The sequence below is a fragment of the Myodes glareolus genome, chromosome 6 (assembly GCF_982192425.1).
Source record: "Myodes glareolus chromosome 6, mMyoGla1.1, whole genome shotgun sequence".
Lineage (NCBI taxonomy): Eukaryota > Metazoa > Chordata > Mammalia > Rodentia > Cricetidae > Myodes > Myodes glareolus.
Window position 1 is genome coordinate 86,487,430 of NC_142031.1, and position 18,497 is coordinate 86,505,926.

At 47.5% G+C, this 18,497-nt stretch overlaps 1 long non-coding RNA gene across 2 annotated transcripts; it reads right to left on the reverse strand.

The window, feature by feature from the left end:
• Nucleotides 1-8,644: 8,644 nt before the first annotated feature.
• Nucleotides 8,645-16,540, reverse strand: LOC146894319 (uncharacterized). 2 transcript variants are annotated; one of them, XR_015002055.2, is made up of 3 exons: nucleotides 16,373-16,540; nucleotides 12,331-12,443; nucleotides 8,645-9,039 (listed from the first exon to the last, which is right to left on the reverse strand). It is a non-coding gene; the product is annotated as an uncharacterized LOC146894319 (long non-coding RNA). The 2 variants fall into 2 exon arrangements; XR_015002054.1 differs by lacking the exon at nucleotides 16,373-16,540 and adding an exon at nucleotides 14,298-14,922.
• Between the last annotated feature and the right edge of the window lie 1,957 nt (nucleotides 16,541-18,497).

Consider the following 18,497-nt stretch of genomic DNA (forward strand, 5'->3'; position numbering starts at 1 on the left):
ACACACACACACACACACACACACACATATATATATATATATATAAGCAATCCTAAAGAAAGCACAAATGGAAATAAGCCATGATGAGACAATTTCACAACTACTAAACCGATTGGCTACATAAAAACACCAATAATACCAAGTGTTCACAGGAATCTAGAGCAGCTGAAACTCTAGAAATCTAGTTGGGACACAGATTAGTATAACTTCCTTAGACACTATTACCTTTATGTACCAAAACTAAATAGATTCTCTCCCTGTCAATGCTGGTCCATCCATCCCCAACACGAATACCTCACAAAATTGTTGCCCTATTCCAAATGTTCATAGTAGCACCATTTGTCATAGCTAAGAACTAGGAAAAAAAAATTCAAATGCCCAATCGAAGTAAAATAGAGAAATTGCAATTTATTCATAGAGCAAAATATTATACAACAATAAGAATGAAGGGGCCACAACTCATGCAATGACAGGGAAGAATCTCATCCGCACAGTTTTGAACAAAAATTACGAGCAAGACTATAGCATATGGTTTCATTTGTGAAAAGTACCCCACAGCCAAAGTCATTGTGCTCCATGTAATGTTTCCCCTAGGCAGAGAGATACAAGGACTGGAGGGACTCAAGAATGGGGTTTCGGGGGTTCTGGCAATGTCCTGTTTCTTGAGCTGGATGCAGGATGCAGATGCGTTCCTTTTATGAAACTTAATCCAACTACATATACTCTTATAATTTGTGCGCCACACTAAATGCATGTTATATTTAAAAAAATAAAAGTTTGAAAACTACAGAGGCATGCAGTCAGCCACTTCTTTCCATTCTACTCCATCCTTGCCCAGTAAAGTTCATTTTTAAGGGAAATGAGTTACAGATGCTGAGGGCCGTGTCTGCAAGGCCTCCAAGAGGAGAGTAGCCCATTCCCAGCCTTCCCAGATCCAGAAACCACAGCGTCTTCTCAGAGGCCTCTCGCCCGTTCCTCTTACTTAGGAGAGGTAGCAATGAGAAAGTAAAACGATGTAACAACTGAGACTCCTATAGAAGGGGCTCACGGGTCCCTGGGAAAGTCTCCTCCCATCATCTCATGCGCACACACTGCAACTCGCATGCTGGTCTTGCTCCGTGAAGATGACAGGATGCAAACCATAGGACTTTAGCATCAAGTGGACCAGCCATTTGTTTCCCACATTTGATTCCTTTGTTTTCCTGGTTCCTGCCATGGCTGAGCTTTTAGGAGTATAGCATCCTGCCCTCTCTTGTTTCTAGAACATGGTAGTTAACCCTTTGAAACATTGATGATGGAAAATCAGAGCACGTGACAGCACTAGAATTCTTGGTGACACGGCCGTGACAAGCCTGGAATTCTGATGTCTATATAATGAGAGGACTGGGTGGCCTCTGAGAGAGGTGAGGATCCCTGAGTTAGGATCCTTCTAGGCTGGCAAGGGGTCTGGAAGAGGTCAAGAGATCAGATTTCGGTCACAGTGAGATGCCCCAGGGCGCTGGCCAATGTCGTCTTCAACAAGTGTTTTGTTTTGTTGTTGTTGTTGTTTCGGTTCCTGTGGGTTCCAGATGCTTTACTGTGGGGGAACATAGTGGTTGACAATCCAACAAGCCCATCATGGAGGAGCAGGCTGCAGCACCAGCCAGTGAGGTTCAACACTGACCCTGAGCTTTTCAAATCATAGTAAGCAAATTCCCGAGTCTGCGTTTTGAAATCTGTTGATCTTTCCAGGGAAAGCACCTAGACAGCAAAGGCCAGAGCTGAGCAGCACATACCCAGCGTCTTCCCCATGTGAGACATGAATGCACAGGTGTAGCGGTGTGCTTTCAGCCTGCAAGGAGCTTTCGTTTGGAAGCGATTGATACGTGACAAATGTTCAGTTTGAGAGGCACAAGTCGAAATCCTAGAACAGGGAAGGTCCCGAACAGGTGAGTCAGCTTTGGGGATGAGAGGTCCCAAAAGATGATAGTTTCTACCAGCGGAGGAATCAGAGATGCTTTAACTTGGAGGGCACCCACAGAGGATGAATCAGAGCAGATACAGTTTTGCAGCCGCATCGGGGAGGCAGGGTCCACTGATATCAGCCTGCATCTTTTGCTCTCAGGGATATTCTGGCAAGAAACGTATGCTCTAGCACAGGGGCAATGGTTGACTGCTGAGAGGTCTATGGGAGATGGAAGTGACCAGAGCAGCCTCCGAATGTTTGAAGAAGGAGGCCATCCTCGCTGGGCTTCTTCCTGCCTCTGTGGCCTTGCTGATGCCAATCTTGTGATGGAAGGCCATCCCTTCTTCCCAGTATGTACTTCTCCCCTCTCTCATCTCTAATAAAATCCCCTGCAAAATTCTCTGCACAATCTAGTCAGAGATTCTCTCCCCAATTCTAGTCAAGATACAACCCATTTCTGACCAATTAGGAGTACAAAGAGGTTTATGGCGGGGCTCTTGGAAAGGTCATGTTTTCTCAATAAGAACACAGATTCGCCTGGTGCAAGCGTTTCCCCTTTTCCCTAGGCTGCAGGCCTGTCACCCAAATGTGATGCCTGGAAGTGCTGAGGCCATTTGTAGTCATGAGAACAAAGTCACAGATGGCAGAAGAGGAAGGTGGCAGGAATCTTAATGACTATTAAAGGTAGATATACCTAACCAGATCACCTACATCCAGACTTCTACGACTCGAGGAACAACTTTTACTCTTTTGAAGCTTAAGTAACCAAAACATAACTTCCATGGTAGCCCTGAATGCCTATTTCTTTTTGGCACAAGCACAGCTAGGCACACCTGTAAAAGCAAAGGCAAGATAGGCAGACAAAATTAACCAAAACAAACAATCAAGCAAAATCAAGAGCCAGGGATTTAAATAACGAGATTTATGATGAGACGTAACCAGAGAGGCATGTCCACCCAAGGGCCTGCCTAGTTCTCAGGGTCGGCAGGCACTCTGCAGTTCTCCAGGGTCAGCTTGGTCCTCCTTCTGGCTCTCTTAGGAAGCACGGGATCCCAGGGAGGAGCGTAGCCATGGTTCTTGTGTTTTGTTCCCATTATAAACAAGAAGAACTTCCGAGTAAGCCCCCTTCTGGCTTTCATTGGTCCACCTATCAGAGGTGCCTCTTCTTAACCTAGCCACTGAGAAAGACTAGGAGATCACCATCAGGGATGAATGGAGGTTGGAGAGTCAATCAGTAGGTGGGGGTGGGGGTTGTCTCATGTCCAGGGAAATCACATGGGTCCACAGTGTAAAGCAGGAAAGGGAGCCCCCTTGGACAGAAGGCAGGCATGGAGCAGAGGCAGAGGCCCACCCCAGAGTTTCTTAAAAAGGCGGCCCCAAGGTGTCTGATTGTAAAGGACCGGAGCTCCCCGCCCCTATGACACCCCGGTCTTTGCTCCTGATATGAATGGCTTTGGCAGAATGAGGTCAGCGAAGAAGAGACAACTGATCAGACCCGGGAGGTCAACTGAAGACAGGGCTGGTGCAAGGTGAGGAAGCTGCAGGGATTGTTCTGTATTCCACACCCGCAATAACAACCCGCATTCATATGCATTTCTTGTTTGCAAAACTCTCTGGATAGAAGTGACAGTGCCCCATCAGGGGAATAAAGCCATAAACGGTGCCAGGCCCAGACAGCACAGGCAAAGGCATTTGCTCCAGAAAGCTGGGGGATACAGAGCCCGGTTTGGGTCATTGGTTGCCGGTTTTGCTGAAGCACTGACACTAGGAAGGTTAATCCATTTACCCGTGCCTTCCTCCGAGGCTTGCTGGCCAGATATCAGGAAGCTCAGTTCTTCAACCTACTCCCCTTTCTGGATAGTGAGGTGCTTAGAATATACCCCTGTGGGGTTCCTGCCCCCTCAGTGTTTCAGAAAGCTACTGAGGTCATCTCAACTAATGCTGCTGACAGTTATGGAAGGCAAATTGTTCCCATCTCCAGACTACACCTGAAGGAAGACTGGGCCCTTGTGCAGGCTGCCACCCAGTACCTTCTGGCTGTGGCTTCCTCACTGAGTGGAAGTCCAGGCTGGGACCCAGGCCAGGCGCCTCCCCCACTCCCTGGAGGCAGGCGGCTACTAATGGCTCTCCCCAGAAGCCGGTTCATTAAAGATTTGTTCTGTGGAGTTGCAATCAAAATAAACAGACGGCCTGAAAGCCAGGGAACTAAAAACCAATTAAGAAGGAATAGAGAAGGAAAGGGGGTGGGGGGGTAGGAGGAAAAAGAGACCTGGGCCTTCCAAAGACTCGGTTCCCATGGCAGCCAGCTTCCAAAATAGTCTGGGAATGGAAAATAATGAAAACCACCGGAGAGAGCAAAGCCATCCTGGCAAGAGAGTCCCGACCTCAGGATTGGCTAAATCCCCCTGCCCACAGCTCCCAGAGGGCACCTGGTGACCTGGTGACCTGCCCCACCCCCCACTCAATCTCCTTTTCCAAAGTTGTAAATAGTGCTGTCCCTCTTTGGGCCCTCTGCCTAGGTTCCAATGCAAAGAAGCCACACTCAACACCCACCTTGTGGGTGGCAGGAGAAACTAGAGAAACGTGAGGGACTTGGGTGTGACTGTCTGAACTCAGACGCTCAGAACACCAGGAGCATAACAGGAAAGGGCCCTAGTGGGCTGTGAAGTCTTCCTGGAAGAAGTGCCGTTCAAAGTGAGATCTGAGGTCTGAGTAGAGGCTGTCCCAGAGACAATCAGAAGTCCCCTAGAGGAGGGGTCGGTATAGCAGAGGCCCTGGGAGTAGGAGAGCAGGAGAAAGAAAACCTAGGCGTTCAGTCAAGCACGGTGGTGTACACTTGTAATCCCAACAGGGGTTAGGAAAGAGGATAAGGCGCTCCAGGACAGCCTGGGCTACAAAGGGAGAGCCTGTCTTAGTACATAAACAAATCAAAAGGCAAAACAACAATAAAATCGAAACCACCAAACCAACAGTTCAGTGGGGCTAACAAAGATTGATCTGGCCATGTTCCATACCAAGCTTTATGCTTTCTTAGCACTGAGAGGCCAGGGCTCCAGGAGGCACAGAATCAAGGAGCCAGGAGCTCTGCATTGACCTATGGACTACGCGTATCCCTTTGTCCAGAGCCAGACTTTCTGGGGGATCCTCAACTCCCCACCCCTTTTCTCACCCTAGTGATAAGGAACCCTATAATGAGAGTTTCCAGAAGTTTCTCTGAGGAAGGGCTGGGAGCACAGCTAGTTAACCATCTCCAGGTTCACTTCCACTCCGATCCTGTGTCATTGCTGTGGCAACAGGAAAGCTGGGATCTTCGTTGTCCACTTGTAGAAGCCAAAAGGAAATAACAGCTGAAATCAAATTAACCTTCTCATACCTTCCCCCGCCAGCCTTCTAGGCCCCAGAAATGAGAACACTGTGGGTCATGGCCTTCTTACCCACAATCCCAGCACGGGGAGCCTGAGGTAGAAGGATTACTACTAGTTTGAGGCCAGCCTAAACTACCGAGAGTGTTCAAGACCAACGTGAGCTACAGAGAAAGACCTTGTCTGTCTCACCCTTCCAAGAGCTCCACTTATAGGACTGAGCTGCCGTGCCCAGCTCAGAAATCAAGACTCTCGGTCCTCTTGTGCCCCACCGCCCCTTACAGCTGAAGGCAATGTGGAACAAGCAGGGGACATCACCTAAAGTCACTTGGTTTATGAGTACTTAGGTTACCCAGGGTGTTCTTTCTCCTGCCCCTGTACCCAGTCACCAGCAGGATGACTTTCAGGCCAGTGTGAGGACCCTTCTGGGACCTGAGTGTGGCCACAATGTTACGACCATCACAGGGAATGGTGAGGGTCGGGAGACATGTCAAACTACGGCCAGCTTTGTTGGTTGCCAGGGGTCACCTGGAGTGAGTGGGCAAGGCTCTCAGTAGCAGTCCTACTCAGGAGGAGGGGACTCACAGCCTTGAGGAGGTGATACTCAGAGGTGAGTTTGCATGTAAACTTGGACATTTTCCCTAACATCCTCCACTCCTCCTAAGATTCAGGACAGGAAGAACGCTCGCCTTATCTCACAGGCTGCGGGGAGATTCCGAAGATGACTGCCGAGTGTTTGTAGCCTGTAAACCTGTCTCGTTAGTCACTACTACACGCACTGTTTGTTTATGTTTCCAAGCAGCAGATGTGTTGTTCAGGTTAAACCTCTTCACTCTCCTCACTCTTAGACAGAGCTCCTGACGGGAATCTTGTCTGTTCCCAGACTCAGAAGTGAGTCCCAGCCTAGCTCGGAGCAATCTACCTTTGCCTTGGTGAGATGAGCAATGCTTTTTACCTCTCAGGCAGGGTGTGGACTCTAGATCAGCCAAGCAAGGGGAAGCTTGTGTTAGCCAGGTTTCCTGCTCCATCAAGTAAATGAACACCTACATCAGATCAATGGCCACAGGATACATTGTGTAGAGCACTCAGTGTGTTCCTGGCATGTGCCGGCCTTCAGAGACAGATGTGACTCTAGAGCCTCCCGAGGCAGCACCACGAAGGTTTTGTGGCTTTCTTCCCTGCCTCCCTTTCTCTTTCTCTTTTTTTTTTCTCTTTCTCACACTCGCCCTTGCTTTCTGCTCCCCGCTCTCTTTCTCTCACGTCACCCTCACTTCTCTGCCCTCCTTCCATCTTCTTCCCTTTCCCCATCCTCCCTTATTCCACCTTCCTGCCGTTTCCACCTCAGAGCCCAGGGCAGAGACAGGAACGCGAGGGTGCTGGCCTCTGAATACCTGCTTCCCTTAAGGAGGGTAGATCCCTGGGAGGTCAGGAGCATGGCTTGGTCATCTTAAAGGGACCAGGGATCAGGCAGAACAGCAAGGGGGACCATGATGGTCACCTGCAGAAATACTGGACTAAGTGAAGTGGCCTGGTGACTTAGGGTACCAGTCTGAATAGGGAGGCCCTTTCAAGAAGGAATGTCCTAAGTCAGAACCAGGCACACAGGCCTGCTGTCAGGGATGTCAGATCAGACAGCTGCAGGGAAATGGATGGTTTCCCAATCTGTGAGGACAATGAGGGTCCTCAGCGCCACCACGGACACAGCTGGAGAAGGAATAGGTGACGGGGGCCCAGAGCAGCACAGACAAGACTTGGATTACAAGAAACCCAAGTTCTGAGGGGTGGGGGGTTGGGGTTCATATCCATCCGGGAGAAGGAGAGGCAGGAGGTTCAGAAGTTCAACGTCATTCTTAACTACATGGCGAATTTAAAGCCAGCCTAGGTTATGTGAGACACTCTTTCAATAAGAAAGGAAATGAGTCTCTTCATGTTGCCTTCTTTAAGGGAGAAAAATATTCCTCTCCACCTGTCAGTCAGAAGAAAAGGAACACATACTCTCCATGCAAGTCTCACGTGCTCCCAAAGATCACAAACTCCAAGATTCTCCCAAGCCTCTTCTATGGAATAAGGAGTAGGGCTTTTATCTAGGGTGCTGAGCAGTTGGGGACACCTTTCATTTGTGCCCAGGGTGAATGGATTTGCTTTCTGGAGGCAGATGATAGGGTTGCCACTAAGTGTGCAAAGTAGATGGATCTGCCTAGGGGAGGTTCACACTGACTCCTAACCCCACGTTCAGTTCATAGGCCCGTGGATTGCTTCTGTTTGAACAGAATGTGTCTCCCGGCAGGGCTGTACATAATCTTGATCTCGTGAAACTGTCAGGCAAGCTGGTCTAGACAACCTAAGACCAGGCAGGCCCCGTGAATTCCTGCTCTTCCCAGAACTTTTGGAGAAAGGCAGCTTTCTTACTTCCTAGCAGATACAGTAATGGGGACCAGGTGTGAGCTGGAGCGGCTCTGTGAAAAGCTGCCTCAGAGACAGCTAAGAACAAGCAATAGGCACAGAGCGGTTGGTCTGTGAATGGACATGCCTCCCAGGAGCTTTGCAGTGTCTTCTTCGAATATCTTTTTTAAAATCTGATTTTATTTATTTGTTTTGTGTGTGTGTGTGTGTGCTGTACTTTCACAAAGAAAGGGCTGAATTCTCCACCCCCTCTGTCTAAACCCTCACAAATCTCAGATAATCACATCCCACAAAAATGCCTGCATATGGCGCAGGACTTTAATCCCAGCACTCAGAGTAAGAGGCAGGAGGATCTCTGTGAGTTTGAGGCCAGCCTGGTCTACACAGAGAGCTGCGGGATAGCCAGGGCTATGGAGACCTTGTCTCAAATCCCTACCCCAACCCCACCCCCCCAAAAATGTCTGCTGGACTCAGCAGCCTGTATGGAAGAAAGTTTGTGCTTGACAGTAAGGAGAGGGGGTTTGCCATAATTTCCACATGGAACAGCCTTGATCTCAGCCCCAGCTCACCTCCAAGTACTCCTCTCCAGACTTAGGCACTCAAAAACATTCAATGAGAGGCTGTGGACATGATTCGGTGAGCGAACTGTCTGCTGCATAAGCGTGGGGACCTGAGTTTGGATCCCTGGCCCGCATGTAAAAGCTGGGTGTGGCAGCACGCCTCTGTAACCCCAGAATTGAGGAAAGCCGGCAAGTCCCTAGAGTGAGCTGGCAGCCAGTCCACGCACTTGGTGAACTTCCGGTTCGGCGAGAGACCTGTCTCAGAAACTACCGTGGAGCACAAAGGAGGAGGATACCCGATGCCCGATGCCAGCCTCCGGCCTCCTCCACAACCTGTACCTCCACCCCTCCCCCAACACCCACACAAGTATACGAAAGCGAATACACAACGGGTTTAGTGATGCTAAAATAGAGAGGCAAGCTGAAGAAGCAGGAGAAGATTTGATACGGCGCTGAAAGCGTAACCAGTTCAACTCGGTCCACAGTCGGTGCCTACTCTGTACCGGAGACGACTGGAGACGACGTGACAAACAAGTTACGGTCTGTGTCTTCTGGGAAATCAAATCTTGTAGATTTTCATTCATGAGGGGAGGTGTGCAGGCCACCAATGTGAAGGCTACGCAAGAGGACAGAAATAGATAACATTCCACAGTGGTGTAGCGAAGTGGGATTACTCCCGTCCAAAGAACAGAGAGGCTCCACGAAGACAATCTCCTCTTCTCTAAGACACATGTTCTAGTAGTCGGACTTTCTCATCGGGAGCACCAGCCTGCAAACAATGACACAAGACTTATTAATTGGGAAAGCTCGGCCTTAGCTTAGGCTTGTTTCTAACTAGTTCTTATAACTTGAGTTAGCCCAGATTTTTAAATGTACATTCTTCTACAAGGTGCCTTACCTCATCTCCTTGCTGTCCATCCTGCTTCCTCCTAGTCTGACTGGTGACTCCACCTTCTTCCCAAAGTTCTCTCTCTACTCAGAGGTCCCACTTATACACTCTCCTGCCTAGTTTTGGTCATTCAGTTTTTTATTACACCATGTATAAACATCCCACATCACGTTCTGCTACCCAGCAGCAGCATCTCTGAATGCACGCTGTAGAAAATGGGACACATGAAGACATTCAATACAGCTTCTCCTGTAATATCTCAGATGTAGAAATGTCTGTGTAGGGACAAAAAGATGAGCAAATACCGTATATTCATCTGGTGAAATACTATTGCAATGGTATGAGTGTGACTCACGCGTTGAGAGGTTGGTCCCCAGTAGGGTGACATGGGAAGCGATGGGACCTTTAAGAGGTGGAGTTTAGCGGAACATGATCAGTTTGTGGAGGTGCTGCCTCAGAACGGATTTGGGTACTTTTCAAGGCATGTTGAGTTAGCTCTAAGAAAAAATGATTGTTTCAAAAGCAGAGCAGAATTAAAAAGCAATCATACAGAAAATAACACATGGGGGCTGGACAGACAGACCAGCGGTTAAAAGCACTCACTTACTGCTCCTACAGAAGACCTATGTTCAGTTCCTATCATCCAGACAGAGTGCCTCACAACCACCTGTAACCCCACCTCCACAGGCCCAATGCCTTTAGCCTCGCTGGGCACTATACTCACATGCATATACATACATACAGACAGACAGACACATACACACATTTAAAAATAATAACTAACACTTCAAATCTAGTTCCTGTTCCCTGCTCTGGCTTCCTATTTGACAATAAATATCATCTATCCGTCTATATATACCTATCTACCTACCCATCGATCATCTATCTATCTATCTATCTATCTATCTATCTATCTATCTATCTATCTCTATGTCTTTCCCATTCTCTTCTGCCACTATGATGCGATCCACTATGAAGCCATTACCAGAGCTAAGCTGAGACCAGTAACCGTGCCCTCAAACCCCAAGAACTGTGAGCTAAATAAAGATTATCCCCAGACTTCTGAACTGTTACAATAATAGGAAAGACTAATTAATACAGCTCTGCATAGTGCAAAATGAGTATATTAGAGTTTAACATGGCCTTTTCCAGGATTGCCCTTAAAGGGCAGAACAAGGGGTAGAGCTGGCTCTCCTGGGACTAGGAATATCATGAGTAGTGTGTGTGTGTGTTAGTTGTTCATTTGAAAATCCCAGAAAACTCAAACAAACATAGACAACAGAGGCTGTGTGTGTGTGTGTGTGTGTGTGTGTGTGTGTGTGTATGCACGCACACTTAGCTCAGCTCACACTAAGGTTCCAGAGACCCATGATGTTGGCTGCACATTGCCCTATACTAGCTACACCTCCCTCCAAGAGCTGCAGATTCTACGGTGTGAGAGAAACAGCTTCAGCAGATCTAATTTCCCATCCACCAACCACCCCACCTAAGACAAAAGAGATCCCCAAATGTCTCCCTTGTAAGTCTTGTGACTAGTACTTTCTCATTAGTCAACATATGGTCATGTACCTGGATCCAAGTCAAGACTGAGTCCAGTCAGTTGGGAACCACCCCCTAGAGCTACCACTGAACTGAGTGATTTAGTTAAATTATTGAGCCTCACTCTCCTTCTGTATTAAAGAGGATGTTTCCAACATTTCATCTGCAATGTGTTCAGACAGTATAAACAAGATCAACACTTAGTCTCTTCACACAGTGCCTGGCATGCTCTGATTTGACCAATGGTTAGCTATGAACACTGTCACTGGAGACGGGACCTCTTTTCCCACTCCTGAAGTGAGAAAGTCGGGCTAATGGCCTGAGATTCAGTTAGCACCCAAATCAGTGTGGGGCTAGCTCCTGAAAGATGGGAAATCAACATCAAATGTGATCCTTGGCTTTGAAGTATGAACTGATGCTGCATGTCTGTCATATGGGGAGAGGCCCAAGGACCCAGGGAAGTCTACAGTAGCCCCAAAGATGAAGAGGTACAAACGACTCTGCTCAAACATGGCTCTCTTGTCAGGGAAGAAGTCCTCTGCTGTGCAGCATGTTTGGGCCCCAGCACAGGATGGGACTATCAGTGGCCACAAGCAGATGAAGAACAGAAAAGCTGTACGTTCCCTCTAGCTCAGTTTGTGGAGGGTGATGGGGGTCATATGCCCTGACAGGCCTTTACCCAGGGGGAAAAATCTTTCTAATAGCCCTGAAGAATGCCCTAATCTGACAACTTGTTTAGCAGATTATTGGGCCTAGCTTTGATCTTCACGAGGCATAATGAGTGTGGCTCTGGGGCCAATCAACAGTCACTAATTACAAGAATAGCCAGCAACAGGGGGCCTTCCCAGGAATGGGGCCCTCTGCTTGCAGAATTGGAGGACTGGGTGTTTATGAGTGAGTCAGAGCCAGGGGGAAGCTATGGGGCTGTAGGGTCATCAGGACTAGCCCCGGGGTCACTCTGGGAAAGTACTGTAAGATGGGCCTTCACAAGCCACATGTGACACTTGATACCACCCACGGACTGAGTAGGAAGTAAGGGACTCACTCCCTGCAACAATAATCCAACGGTGAGAACCATGGTGAGAACGCAATCCTGACTCAGTACTAACAAGCATGTAGCACCAGGGCCCAGGGAGCTGAAACCACCCTGACCTGCAGCTGGCCCACTGTGGCAGACTTAACTGACTCCAAGCTCCCATCTCTCCCTCTTCTAAGGTTCCTGGTAATGGAGTGATAGTAGAGTGGGTGGTTTAATACCCTTTAGAGTAGGGGGCCTGCCCTTGAGGTCCTACATTAGGATGCAGCCAGAGAGAAACAGAGTTGGTTGTCCTGAGTCAGAGGGGCCAGAAGTAGTGTGGGGTAGGGACGCTTGCTTTGGACACAGTGTAGAAAGAACTGCACAGACTGGGAAGGTAGCTCAGTTGGGAGAGTGTGGTGCCCTGCATGCACAGTGTCTTGGATTTGTTTGATCCCCAGCACTGCAGTGAAACCAGACCTAGTGATGCAAGAGTATATTCCCTGCCCTGGGGAGGTACATATAGGAAGACCCCTAGTTCAATGTCTTCCTCAGCCACCTGTCCTGAGCTACATGAGCCCATGTCTCAGAATGAAACAGCAGTGTCTGCCACTCACAAAAGAGCCACAAGGTCTTGAGCTAAGCCGCGTGTGCTCCTCTGAGCAGTGACTTTGTCTTCTGCATACGAAGGAGGCTGTTTTCCACGCTGTTGTCTCCATTCAAGATGTATCTTGTTTACGTAGAGAACCAAAATACAGAGATAACATTATTAATACCGTTTAAAATTAGCGAAATGAAACTTTTAGTTTTATTTTAACTTCAAAAAAGAATGGTCATATTATACAACACTAAATATATACTTAGAGAAATAGAAACATCATTATATATAATAGAATAAAGCATCAGACTCTAATAATTTAAAGGAATCAGTTAAGCCATGTGGGTGGCACGCACCTCTAACCTCAGCAGCACTTAGATCAGGAGGATCAAGAGTTGGAGGAAAACCTTGGCTACTTGGTGAGTTTTAAAGCAGCAATGAGTGTGCTTAACCTCTGAGCCATCCCTCCATCCCCAAGCATATCTTTGGTGTGTGTGCAAATAATCCCTGCTGCAAAAGCCCTTGTTGTCCAACATCATCCAGAAAATAGCAAGGGGAGGGGTTAACCTACATGAAATGTCTTCTTCCATCATTGCCATTGTGTGTATGGAGGGGAGAATCTACCTCGCTTAATTACTTGGAGGAAAGATTTTTTGGGTTTTGTTTTGTTTTGTTTGCTGGCAGAAGTGGTAGAGTCGGAGGTTGGGTTTTTTTTTTTTTCCTGGCAGAAGTGGTAGAGACTGAGGTATTTTCATTGGTCACGACCATTCAGTCCTGTTTTGGTTTAAGCCTTCCATAACCCCATCCGACACCCACATCCACCCTGCAGGTCCTATACACTGAAACACTCTGTGCTCTTTGAACTAGAACTTGAGCCTCAGGGGAAACTTGGCTGCGTCAATTAGCATGCCCCTTCCCTTCCTCACAATTACAGAAATGTAAAAAGAAACCTTTCGAAATGAGTATCTTTGTTGTTCTAGTTAAATTTTACTGCAGTTCATAAGACATACGTCACTTTGAGTTTAGAAATTTAGGTTTTTTTCTTTTTTTATAATGTGAACTAAGAGTATAACAAAAATAATAACAATGAAACTACTGGTGTGTGATCATTTAAAGACAAAGAGCCAACTGCCCAGCACCAGAGAGGTAGAAACAAAGGGAGATCTTTGTAAGCTGGAGGCAAGTCTGGTCTACACAGTGAGTTCCAGGCTATCTAAGGCTGCAGAGTGAGATTCTGTCTCTAGATAAATAAATAACAAACCCACGGAGCTGCATGTGGAGGTGCATGCTTGGGTTCCACTACTCAAGAGGCTGAGGCAGAAAAATTGCTCATGCCCAAGAGTTTGGGGCCAACCTGGACAGTATAGGAAGACCCAACTCCAAGGTAACACACACACACACACACACAGAGACAGAGAGAGACAGAGACAGAGACGGAGACAGAGACAGAGATGAGAGGGACAGAGAGAGAGAGGGACAGAGAGAGAGAGACAGACAGACAGACAGACAGGCAGACAGAGACAGATGAGAGGGACAGAGAGACAGACAGACTTCTTTTCTAGATTAGAACCTCAGGCAAGCAGAACTGTATTGATGAAAACCAGTCAAAGAAGGAATTCTTGAACCAAGCATGGAAAAGAGGTGAGAGAGCCTGCTCCCCTTAGCCACCCACAAATATACACATGCCAGAGAACATGAATACGGATAGGGTAAGGATGCTGAACTCTCGGGTTATGGTGGGGGGAAGGTGGGGTAGGTCTACTAGGCTCTGTGCTGAGCTCTGGAATACATGGTGAGCTACCCCAACATGGTTTCTGTCTTCATGAAACTCACATTCTTACAGGAGATATGACATTAAAGAAATACCCACTGATAGGAATGTTCAATGCACAGAATGCTGAGATGTCTTTCCCCTCTTGGTGGCTCTCCTGCATAGATTAGCAGACCTAAATCCAGATGTCTAAGGACCTTGGGATCCCAACTCACCAAAGCTCTACCTTCAGGAAGTTCTGCTGGGCTCTGCCTCCTTTGCTCAAGGCCTCAGAAAATCTCAAGGCAACCTACCCTTCCTCCTCCACCCTCATGGACAAATATCAACATCGTCTTTCCCCGCTGTAGCTGTGCCGAACACTTAAAGGGTTTAGTTTATTTCATAGCTCAAGGTGAAAGAGCGCACAGGGAAACCACCAAACTGAACCAGTCCATGGGCAGAAAGAAGCTTTATTTGGGAACTTCAAGCTGCCATGGCTATCTCTTGGGAGCAAAGAGAATAGCAAACTGGTTGGGGAAAACCTTGTCAGTTTTATGGGGATCAGTTAGCCATGGGAACAGTCGGGAACTATCATGAGGACTTCGATACGTGTTACACATATGGGTTAATAGATTACCTCTGTATTGTTGGAGGTAACCTGGCTGTAGAAGCAGATAAGGGAAGTAGTGGCTCTTCCTGACAAACAGAAACCTGCTTCACAAGTTTCTGAGGAATGCTGATTTTTTTCCCCCAGCAATCCTTCTGTTTATCCAGTCAGAGTCCAGCCTGAGTGGAGCCCGGACTGTGATTTAGGACATTGTCCATGGCACTGCCATTCTGGGGGAAGCACTCTGGATCTAACACAAGGGAAGGTAGGCAACAGGAGCTTGGAGTAGCTGGCCACGTCTCTTCACAGCCAGGAAGCTGAGAGCAAGCAAATGCATGTGCTCAGTTCTCTTTCTCTATTTTACACAGTCCAGGTGCCCCACCCAGGGGATGGTCCCGTCCACGGGGAAAACGGCTTGTCCCACATTAGTTAATACAATCACACAATCCCTCACAGACTTTTCTAGAGGCTCACGTTAAAGTGCAGCATCCCTCACAAGTGTGCCCGTGCCTGTCTCCTAGGTAACATAGATCCTGCCAAGTCGGACACCTGACATTAACCATCCTAATTACCAAGACAGATTCAAGCCTCTGGGAGCCAAACAACAGGAGGCAGGAAAAGACAAACACAGCACTAGTGCTGAAAGGCGACTGTCCCTCTAAACTGCCTCTCCATTTTTTGAAATCTCATCAACTCATCCTTTTCAAAAGATCGCATCCGCCCAGAAACAAGGAAAATAGTAATTTAATAAACCAACTTGCCAATACACTTTTTGCAGTATTCTTTTCTACATTTCGGCTCTGTCACATGTCCGTGACCTTTTGTAGACGAACATGGTCATCCCTCCAGCACAGTGTCTTATTGCTGAGGACTTAGAAATGTTTATTTTGAACCCGCAGCTATGCTGTGAACTTTAGGATGGGTCTTATGCCACTCAATGTTTTCCAGAGGAACAAAGCCAGTGAAATGTGTAATTGACTCTCAAGGTCTGAAAACGGGAATGGAGCATGAAAGTCCCAAGGACGGGGTGGTTATGCCAGTTTGGGAAAGAAATGCTTCTTTCGCCTGCCTGTCAGTTCTACTCGGTCCTCCAAGGTTGAATGTCTCACCATGTGGATGACGGTGGATCTCTCTGCAGTCTCAGAAACACTGAGATGTAGTGAACGACAGCTGACTTGACATCGCATTTGAGGAAAGTTAACTTTACCCCATAGTGTTTACATTGTAAAACATTAAGACTCAGGATAGCCATTAGTAGGGCTGTTTACTCCCTGAATAAGGGATCAGTTCTTAAGAAGAGATCATTGCATGTTAAGTGGAATTATCACCTTGATATTGACTTTACTCGGAGGTTAAATAGGGCTTAAAAAGATGTGTATTGCCACCACGCTGACAGGGAGTGGGTTTGTGGTGTTAATTTTATTTCAACTTGACTGGGCTTATGGAGACCCAGGGATCTGGCAAAACATTATTTTTTGGGTGTCCTGCTACCAGGATCCAACTGATCTTGTTGAATTTGGGTTTGCAATTGAATGCCTCTGATTTCCACAGACAAGTTAGGCCTACAGAAGAACGGCCACAGAATTCTCCCAGAATCTGGGGTTCCCCTCAAAAAGTGTACTTCTCAGTATATGAGTGACATGAACCCCCCAGTGCAGATGAACAGGTCTTAGATGACAAAGTCACTAAGCATTTTAATCTCACCGCTCTTCCAAATCTCTTCCTCTATGTGAAACCAAGGAAGGTGAGCATCTCCGGTTGTCTCCTTGTCTTAGGGTTACTATTGCTGTGATGAAGCTCCACGGTCGAGGCAACCTGGGGAGGGAAGGGTTTACTCAGCTTATGCTTCCTCATCACAGTTCAACATCAAAGGAAGTTAGGACAGGAACTCAAGCAGGGCAGGAACCTGGAGGCAGGAGTTGATGCAGAAACCATGGAGCAGTACTGATTACTGGCTTGCTCTCCATGGCTTGCTCAGCCTGCTTCCTTATAGAACCCAGCCCAGGCATGGCACCACCCATAATGGGCTGGGCCCTCCCCCACTAATTAAGAAATGCCCTACAGGCTTGCCTGCATCCTGATCTTACATCTTCTTAATTGAGGTTCTCTCCTGTTGTAAGGAGGCCGTTACTTAATTCCTGGCCGCTTAGCCCTGAAATAATCACACAGAAACTGTATTATTTAAATCACTGCTTGGCCCATTAGCTCTAGCTTCTTATTGGCTAACTCTTACATCTGAACTTAACCCATCTCCATTAATCTGTGCATCACCACGAGGTCGTGGCCTACCAGCAAAGTTTCGGCATACCTGTCTCTGGCAGTGGCTCCATGGCTTCTCCCTGACTCGGCCTTCTTCCTCCCAGCATTCAGTTTAGTCCGTTCATCCCCGTCCTCCACCCCTACCCTGCCTTCCACCTAGACCTGTTCCCTTACAGCTTGCTTTAGGCCCAAAGCAGTTCCTTTATTAACCAATGATATTCACAACATACAAAGGGGAATCCCACATCACTCTCCTCTCAGATGATTTAGCTTGTGTCAAGATGACATAAAACTGTCCAGCACACTCCTGGTGGGTCATCTTTTGATCCATATTTCAGTCAGCCAACCAACCAACCAACCAACCAACCAACCAGACTGCTGGAACCCCTCCCAACTAGCTAAGTGCTAGCATTAACTGCAGAGAAAGTCTTTGCTTGGTGAACCCATATCAATGCATTTTGCCTGACGAAACTTTACGATCTATGTTCCCCAATTACCTCACACCTTTAATACCTTTGTATATTCATGGTACATGAATACTGCTCTGTGTGCCCCAGCTTTCTCGGGACTTGAATCTAGTTACAGGTCTAGAAGTATAGCAACTGTTTCAGGAGCGGCCGTTATTTCCTTAGGCAAAGCGCCCTGGTCCCTACTATTATGGTGGAGGTGGCCTCTTCTGACGAGTTGTACCTCATTCACAAACGGGAAGCAATGAGCAAACGAACATGTGTGCTTAGCTTGTTTCCAGTGGTAAGGAGGGAGGGACGGAGGAAAATTGACTCTTGAAACCATGGAGGCTCAGAAGCCAGGTTCAATCTGGAAAAGCAAGAAAGCTGGTGACATCATTCAATCCAGGTCCAACGATCCGAGGACCAGGAGCACTAATGTCCCTCAGCGAGAGATGAATATCTCCACTCAGAGACGGCAAATCTGCCCTCTGTCTTCATACTTCTTCAGTCACTCGGCAAAACCTCCTCCACCTGATGGGGGCCATTTTCTTAGTCTACCAAGTCAAATGCCAATCACTCATGGTAGCTCCCTCATGGCGCACCCGAAAGCACCCAAGCTGACGCATAAAGTTATCCAGGCAAATTTGGGTAAACGCTATCAAATTTTATAAATGAACTGTAAGACTAAAAGAACTTTTCTCAGACTGACTCCTGGCTCTGTCCATTTTAAATCTTGTTTCTCTGTCATTCCCTCACACACTTCCTGTACTAAGAACGATAGGACATGCTAGCAACACCTCACTGAGAGTTTTCCCGGGAATCATTCCTGCAGTAACACTAGTTAACATGCACAGAGGTGACGGACAGCCACGCGTAAAACCATACATGCATTCAGAGCATCCCGTTTGAAGTCTTCCCGTTTCTCAGTCAGTGAGTTGGATCCCCCAAATGCTCCCAGTTCCAGTACCACTTGACAGGAGGGAAAATGTGACAGAGGGGAAGCCAGAGTAAAGAGAAACAGTGGCCTTTAATGACTATGCTTGGAATAACACTTCTGCAAATTTTATAAAAGCACAAGACCTTGTGAAAGCATTACTGGGGTGGGGAGGTTCTGCCCCAAG